We start from the raw sequence: 7,734 nt of genomic DNA, 5'->3' as shown, positions 1-7,734 counted from the left end.
CCTTGCCCCTCCCCCCCCCCCCGAGGCATCCAGAGCCTCTGACCAGGTGCATGGGGGTGGGTGCAGCACATGCTGGAGCCTCGCGGGGTATTTTTCAAGGCAGATGAGAGGGAAAAACAGGGTGCCACGAGGAAGGAGATCCAACCTTCACTGCTGCAGACCCCTGAGCCCGGGCTACCGGGCCACATGAAGCCACAGCCACATCAGGAAGGGCCGGTGGGCTTTGCTAGCCGACACAGGCTCCCCAACCCGTGCAGAGGGAAACCAGCCAAGCCCTTCAAGCAACAGCCCTTCAATGAAACAGGCCGAGCTCAGAGCCCCAGGCGGCTCTGAGGGGAGCAGGGGCCGTGGCTTCCCGCTGCCCAGCTCCACGCCGAGGCAATGACCCAGCGACAATCATCTCATCTCTCTCGCTCGCTCTTCTTCTTCTTCTTTTTTTTTTTAAAGCCGCTCAAGAAACAGTTTTCCTAACAAAGGCTCCGAGGTGGCAGGATGTCTCCTTTATTCGCTCTACAAGCGAGACAGGCACGTTCGCTCCCAGCGCTTTCATCTTGTCAGGCAGGATGTGTGAGCGTTCAACCACTCTGGACTTTTTAGTCAGGGGAGCGCTGTGCTTGACACTCGCCAATGGGATCTGATTGACTGGCTTTTAATCTCCAGCTTTTATCTCCCTTCCAAGGGGGAAGTGCCATGTTCCAGTGAAGTGGGTGCTTAGCGGGAGAAAGCGCTGAGTGGTGGCCGCCGGCAGAGCCACTTGGCTGGGAAGAAGGGAGCGGGTGGCAGGCCGCATGCTCTTCCCCTAGGGCATTTCCACGTGCCCGGCGAGGGGGCAGAGACGGCCCAGCCACCGCCATCGCTGTGCCCTGTCTACACTAGGGCAGTCGCAACATCTCGGCCCCTCATCCGGCAGGGTTGGCCTCAAGTACGAAACAGAGGATAAGCCCTCCTCCCTTGGAAGTGCTGGCTGCCTTGTGCCCCCGGCAGCGAGTCCCAGCCCTGCCAAGAGTGCCAGCTCCAGGCGGGAACCATCCCCGGGGCGCACGGAGAAGGGGAGCAGCGCCTGGACTCTGCAGCTCCTAACCCCAGCTGCAAGACGACTCCATGCTGACCCCTGGGTGCAAACGCCTGGGGCTTTGCACCCAGAAGCACGGCCACATCCCACCAGGGGAGCGAGGCTCCTAGAATTGCTTGAATCTCCTTAAACCCACAGGGTGAACCGGGCGATTCCTCCCCTTCCCCAAACTAGTCATTAGGTGGTTCAAAGGCTGCACTCTGTTTTATGCAAAGACCCAGCAGATGCACAAGGGGTTAAATAAGATGTCTCTGGGGGTGCCCCCTCCAAATCCCTGCCACGTTAATCCCAGCCGACGCACCGGTGCTGACTGTCACCCGCATACAGCTGTCACATGCATTAAAAAAAAATAATAATAATCAATGTGGAAAACAACAAAACAGAGCGAAAATTCAGGCGGCTAAAACAAATACAGCAATAAAAAGACGGGACTCCTAGAAAAGCTATCCGTGCAATTAAGCAGTTTTCTGCTGTATGGTGATAATCACCTAATTATACTATTAATGACAGTTCAACCTGCTCGGAAATAAAAGGACATTCTTCCATAACAGGATGCCAGCTGTTTGTTACAGATGTCAAACATCTTTAAAACATTATTATTAAAGAAAGGGATGGGGGGGAGGAATACACCCTATAAAACCAACGCGTGGCCTTCTTTTCTTCCCTCGCCCTGTCAAAAATAACATGCTGCAGAAGGGAGGGTTGGGGGAGAAGCCGTCTAAAAAAAGCCCAACCTGCAATTAAAACCCCGGCAGGGGAACAGAGAGGGGTAAGAACGGCCGCCAATTTTGATTTTACCGGCATCTTTAATTCTTTCCAATTAAATAATTCATTGAGGAAGAGGGATGTTTATCCAGGATAAGAGATCTCCCCGTGAGTCAGACCGAACGCCCCATGTAAACAGAAACTGTAAAATACATTGTCATCCTGAGCAGCTCGCTGAAGCCAAATTTAGAGAGCTGCGGACTATTTGTGGCAGCCCCGGCCTGCCGTTCGCGCCTGCCCTGAGCACGCAGACATATGCTGGGTTTGCTATTCCCTGCCAGTATTTCTCGGGAGCATGTGCGCCTTTGACATTTGGTAGCACGAAGGTGTAATAAATATCAAACTTTGTCTTCTGACAATAGGCAGCCGCATTTAATTAACTAGAGTGTTAAAAAAAAAGGAGAGAGAGAGAAAAGGGGGAGAGGATGGGAGAAAAGGAGGGGAAACAAAGCAGCTTAACCCTTTGTGAAGCACAGACCAGCATAGAAAGGGCATGGCAGGGAGGGAAGAGCAAGGCCTGGGGGCTGGTGACCGGAGGGGCCTCGCTCCCCAATATCGGTCTCCCCGGATGGGGGTGATTCGGCCGGTCTACAGCTGGGACAAGCCACCTGGGTGCGACCGGCCATGCCTCTCTCATTAGCTCCAGAGCTGCTTTCTTTGCATTTCTGGCCCACGCTGCAGACGGCATCCCACCGGCTCTGCCACCTGCACGTGCTGTCAGAGACAGGCAGCCGGTGCCAGCCTAGTGCCAAGGAGAATCGGGCGCCAGCAGGTGCTCCAGCCTGGAGCCAGGCGCCGCTCCGACCCCGGCTGCAAGAAGTGGAGGGAAGATCCGGGGAAGACCCTGGCCGCTCGCTTTTTAAGGTAACATCTGCTGCATGCTAATCTGCCTGTCGGCACTTCGTCCGTCCTCTCCTAGGCCCCTTTACCCTCGTGACGGAGCACAAGGGAGGGTGAGATACAAGTAGGGGCATTATGTGGTGGCAGGAAGGCAGGGACCGGTGCCCCTCTGCACCGTGTCAGCGCCAGGCAGGCTGCATGCTCTCCGTGCCGTGCGGCGATGCGAGGTGACAGATTAGGGTCCCCTGCCAAAGCCGGCGGGGAGCACTCGCTTTCCAAGCAGCTGAGCGCGACAAACCGGCTTGCCAGGCTACCGGCCGGGACCTGGGCCCAGTCATTTTAGCTCCTGGAAAGCAACCTGCCCACAGCCAACAGGAGAGATCACAGCCATCCCCAGCCACGCAGCAGCACGCCCGGGGAAGGGGAGATGCCCTGGAGAGGCTAAATCCCTGGGCACGTTCAATCCTTCTGACCCGCGAATGCACAGTTCCACCCCAGAAGTGGCTGCATCTTAGCAGCAGGTATGAAGGTCCCCGTACCTACAGCCTGGGGTCCATCGATTGTACCAAAATGTACAATATGACTAGCGTCACCAATGCCCGCACGAGCCCACCCGTCTCCGTTGTCCCATGCAGCCACAGACCAGGCTATCTTTAAAACCACTGGGAAGTAAACCTTCATCTAGGAACAGAAAAACTAACCCAGAAAGGTTTCCCTGGCACTAACTTCGTCCATCTTTCCCAGCCCATCCTTGTACAGCGCCCCGAGGGCCAGACCTCCCGCAGGGAAGGGAAACTGGGTGAAGGGACAGCGGGAAGGAGAAGCCAGGCATCCAGATCACTTCGCTTAATGGGAGCCAGAGATTCCCTGCCTGGCCATGAAGAAACCCAGCTCTCGCGCCCGCTGTGCCTCAGTTTTCCCATCTGTAAAATGGGCCCGGCATAAGACAGAAGCGAGGGGGTCTTTGTCACTGCAGAGTATTGCGATGGATGCCATTCCCTGCTCTGTTGGGGAGATTTCCCAGATACTCGTCCCCTTCCAGGCCCAGCAAGACGGGTCCTCAGGCCCAGAGCCTGAGGGAGGGGAGAGCCCACAACCAAGGACACTTGGTGCAGCAATTCAGCTGTACCATCCACCACACCACACAGGGATCTCTGCCTCCCTCCCTCAGCTCGGCGAGGTCCAAATCCCATGCCAGCCCTGCATGGATGACCACCCCCCCTTGCCTTTACCCCAGGGCCGGCTGAAAGGCCCTGGCTAATTGCCGGCTCTCGACGCCTGCCAGAGCCGCGCGGCACAAAGGAGCCCCGAGGCGACGCCGATCCCTGGCCTGCCGCCGGATGGATTTCGGGGGTCGCCAGCATCCTGGCCCCCGCTTCCCACTGGGCCCAACCCCCGCCCCCGTGTGCCGCGGCAGCAATTAGCCCACAGCCGCCCAGACATCACTGGGGCCGCTGCGTCGCACGGCGCTCCCTCCTTTTATATCTCCCCTCTTCCCTCCCTCTCTCCTTCCTTTCTTCCCCTTGTCAAATAATCACAGGGAAACTAGCAAGTGGTTGACACTGTTGCCATGGTGACTGAATTTAGGACTGCGGAGGGGAGGAAGGGGGGGGCGTCTGCAACTAATCCTCTGAGAACGATGTTAGCAAGTGGGAGAGTCTTAGCACCTCGGGGTTGCAGCCTGGGGTGTTTACAGGGCAGCTGGGGGGCAGCCAGGCCCGGCCCCGAGCTTCTCGACTCCGGCCCCCCACGTTGCACGGGCCAGAAAATCTCCCCCCCCCCCGGTACCCTGCGTTTGCAAGATGCTTCAGTGCAATTCCTGGGAGAGGGGCACCAACGGCCTGGTGCGGTGCCGAGGGCAGGCAGGAGGAGACGGTGCAGGGGGGCCGGACCGATGATCTGCAAGGTCCCTCGCAGCCCTTAACAACTCCAAAACGACGACACCTGGGTGCCTGGCATCTCCCCCGGGCCTTTCTCTGCACACGCCTTTGTGAGACAAATCCCCCCATGGCACCCAGCATCCCGGGGGCCGCTGGTGACCACAGGGCTCTCGCGCCCCGGGCACTGACTGTGCTCTGCTGTCCCTGAGTCACACCCGGCATTGGGGGTGACAGGCTAGGGAAGTCCCCTCCGCTGCCCTCCCTTGGGAGGCCGCTCGTTGCACGCTCGCAGCGAGCCAGCGGCCGGCACAAGCTGACCGAGAGAGGGCAACAGGTGTCATTTTTAATGCAGCTCAAGTGCCTCTTTAGCGTGGACGCGGCGAGCGCGGTCACCTGCCCCTGCAGGAATCAGAGGCCTGCACCGAGGCCGCGGAGAGCCGGCGAGGACATACCCCCTGCTCCTCGTGCCACTTGGCAGGAGGCAGGAGGTGAGCGCCCAATCCTGCTCCCTCTGAGCCAGGTCGGGGCTCTACACGGTGCTTTCCAAGGTCTCAGACCGGAGGTAACCCCCACATCGGCAGCATCTTCCGCCCACCTCGGCTCCCAGCCTGAGCAGGCGGCTCCAGAGGGCCGTGCACGCCCTCCCCGAGTGCTGGAGAACCCAGCCCACACACTTCCCCTGGGGGGAAAGGCTGCACCTTCGCCAGCACAGCCGGTGACTCACGCCAAACGCGGCGCAACCCGCAGCAGCAGGGCAGCACCGCTGACAACCCTCGGCCGTGCTGATCCGCCGGCTGAATATTGCCGTCCCAAGCCTAAAATAGGCGCTGTTTTGAAAGGGCCTGAATCAGCAAACTCCCCGTGTTTGCCGCGGTGCGCCGGAGCTGCAACCGCTTTCGCAGGGGCGGAGCGTGGGACGAGAGCAAGGCTAAGGGAGCTCCGCGTGGGATGGCAGGACAGCCCAGCTGCCCGGGGTCCGGCATCCAGCCTGGACGGGGAATGGGCTCCAGCCCAAACCCGCTGCAAGCCCGGGAGCTGTGCAGCAGCCAAAGCCCTGCAAGCAGCAGGCCAAGCCGGCGGCTTTGCAAGCCCATCTCCAAAAGGTCCATCGGAGGGGATCCCAAGGCTGCTAAACCCCCCGACCTTGCCCCTGCACCCGGTCTGGCCTGGCTCATGTGTCCTTCAGGTTGACTTCCCCCCACTCTCCCAGCATGTCTACCCCCCCAAGACCTCCATCCCCCTCCGGCACAGCCCCCCACCCAGACCTCAGGGCCACACAGGCCTGAGACCACCCCTGGGGCTGCACCCCTTGTCAAATCCACCCACCCCGGGCTTGCCCGTTTCCCAAAGGCACGCAGCAGCCAGCCCTGTGGGCTCCCCTGCGGGAAACAGGCTTCCTCTCCACGGTGCCAGCTTTGCCCAGAGACAAAGCAGCATGGTGTGTACAGCGGGTCCAGCCCTGACTCGGGGCCTCCCAGGCCCCACGCTGCAAGGAAGCTGATGCCAGCGGGGAAGGGAGCTCCGCGCTTTCAATTCCCCGCTGCTTCCCTCCTTGGCTTGAAAGGAAGCCAGGATCCTTTGAAAGCAGGCTGCCGGCGGAGTCGGGGCCCGCTGAGAAGCGCAAGGCCACTGGATGGCAATTTCCCTTCCTCGGAGCCTCGCGGGATAGACCGGCCCGGGAAGTCAAGTGCAGGCTGCATCGTGCTGCTGGGGGTCAGAGTAGCATCCCTCGCCAGGGGCGGGGGGAACTGCCAGCCCACCGAGGCTAAGAAACACTCAGGAACCGGGCGCCCAAAGAGACCTGCATGGTCCAGACCCACTCGAGCAGCCTGGGCCTGGGGGAGAAGAGCGGAGAGGTCAGGGCTGGTTTGGCTCTCAGGTCCTCGAAGCAGCTCAAGGACATGTGACTCCACCCCGCGTGGCCTGGGCAAGCACCTGCCTTCAAAGGCCCCTAGCCAAGGCATGGTGGAGGGAGCCGTCTCCCACTCATTTCCTGCAGCCTCTCGCCCCACAGCTGCGAGCCCAGCTGCATCCCGGGTTCCCCAGCGCCGTGCCACACGCCAGGGCGGGAGAGTGGGTGAGCCCGTATGAGGGCGATGTGGACGGGGACTGGGGTTAGAGGTGTCACCCGCTATCATGCAGGCCCACCTGGCAGCACGGTGCTACAACAGTGCAAGGCGCTGGCATTGCTTCCTGCATTGCAGCCACCCCCTGCCCGCCGGCCCCCGAGAGAGGCGGCTGTCCTCAGGGGACCCCCCAAGAGATGCTCGTGAAGGGACCACTGAGCCAGCTCCAGCATTTGAACTCAGCTCTTCCGCGGGGTGACGCCTCGCAGGCTCCTCTCCTCGCCCCTGCCCACCTGGAGGCACAGCTCCCTGCTCCTGACCCCCCGCGGGCCCCGTCCAGGCAGGACGGGGCCTGGTCCAGCCGGAGGCAGAGCCGGTTGCAGGGCCCAGCTGGGCTTGTGCGGCTGAGTCATCACCAGGATCATAAAATCACTCTGTTAAACCCTTGAAAGCTGAGCGGGGAAGGTTAAAATTTACATCTGCTTTGACCCTACCTGTGTGATTAGCATTTCCTAATGTCTCTGGTCGCTGGGAATGGCTGTGTGCAATGATTTCTCTGTTTGACAGCGCCTTGAATAGTCCACACATAATTTTCCTTAATTGCTTTAAATCTCACAGGCTGACACTTCAATGCACCTCTCTCTCTCTCTCCCTCCCCTCCCTCTTTTTTTTTTTTCCCTTCCTGATGTTGGTTGGAAATAAAATAGACCACCTGATGGATACCCAGAGAAGGCAGAAACACAGCGTATGGGAAAAAGGTGGGGGTGGGGGGGATATATTAGATCCTTTGGAATATCACTTCAGTGGCAATAGATCAAACCTCTCTGTCATTTCCTGGAACAGCTTCTCTACCCCATCTGCAGTACATCTACGGAGAGATGAAACGCCGGTTGGTTTTACAGGGTGCTGGAATTAGTGAATTAGCAATTACAGTAAAACAGAGAGAAGTTTCACGCAACAGGAGACGCCGTAAGTAAATACTGCTTGATTGGAGCAAGCTAAAGAAAAAGAAAGCTCTCCCCGCATCTGTCGAGAGACTTTCTTTGGCACCCCTGCCTGAATTTGCAGAACCAAAAAAAATAAAAAAATAAAAAAACCAAAAAAAAAAAAA

The 7,734-nt window shown here is 58.9% G+C and overlaps 1 protein-coding gene and 1 long non-coding RNA gene across 2 annotated transcripts in view; one reads left to right on the top strand and one right to left on the bottom strand.

The window, feature by feature from the left end:
• Window positions 1-7,734, bottom strand: part of GSE1 (Gse1 coiled-coil protein) — a 264,182-nt gene that overhangs the window by 85,156 nt on the left and 171,292 nt on the right. The gene's annotated exons all lie outside the window — the stretch shown is intronic.
• Window positions 7,396-7,734, top strand: part of LOC109289421 — a 2,767-nt gene continuing 2,428 nt past the window's right edge. Inside the window, exon 1 of the long non-coding RNA XR_002095359.1 lies at window positions 7,396-7,592. This is a non-coding gene — a long non-coding RNA (uncharacterized LOC109289421). The remainder of the gene's footprint in view (window positions 7,593-7,734) is intronic.

The sequence above is a fragment of the Gavialis gangeticus genome, unplaced genomic scaffold (genome assembly GCF_001723915.1).
Source record: "Gavialis gangeticus isolate Ggan-Ray unplaced genomic scaffold, GavGan_comp1, whole genome shotgun sequence".
Lineage (NCBI taxonomy): Eukaryota > Metazoa > Chordata > Crocodylia > Gavialidae > Gavialis > Gavialis gangeticus.
This window is presented reverse-complemented; position numbering and strand designations above follow the sequence as displayed.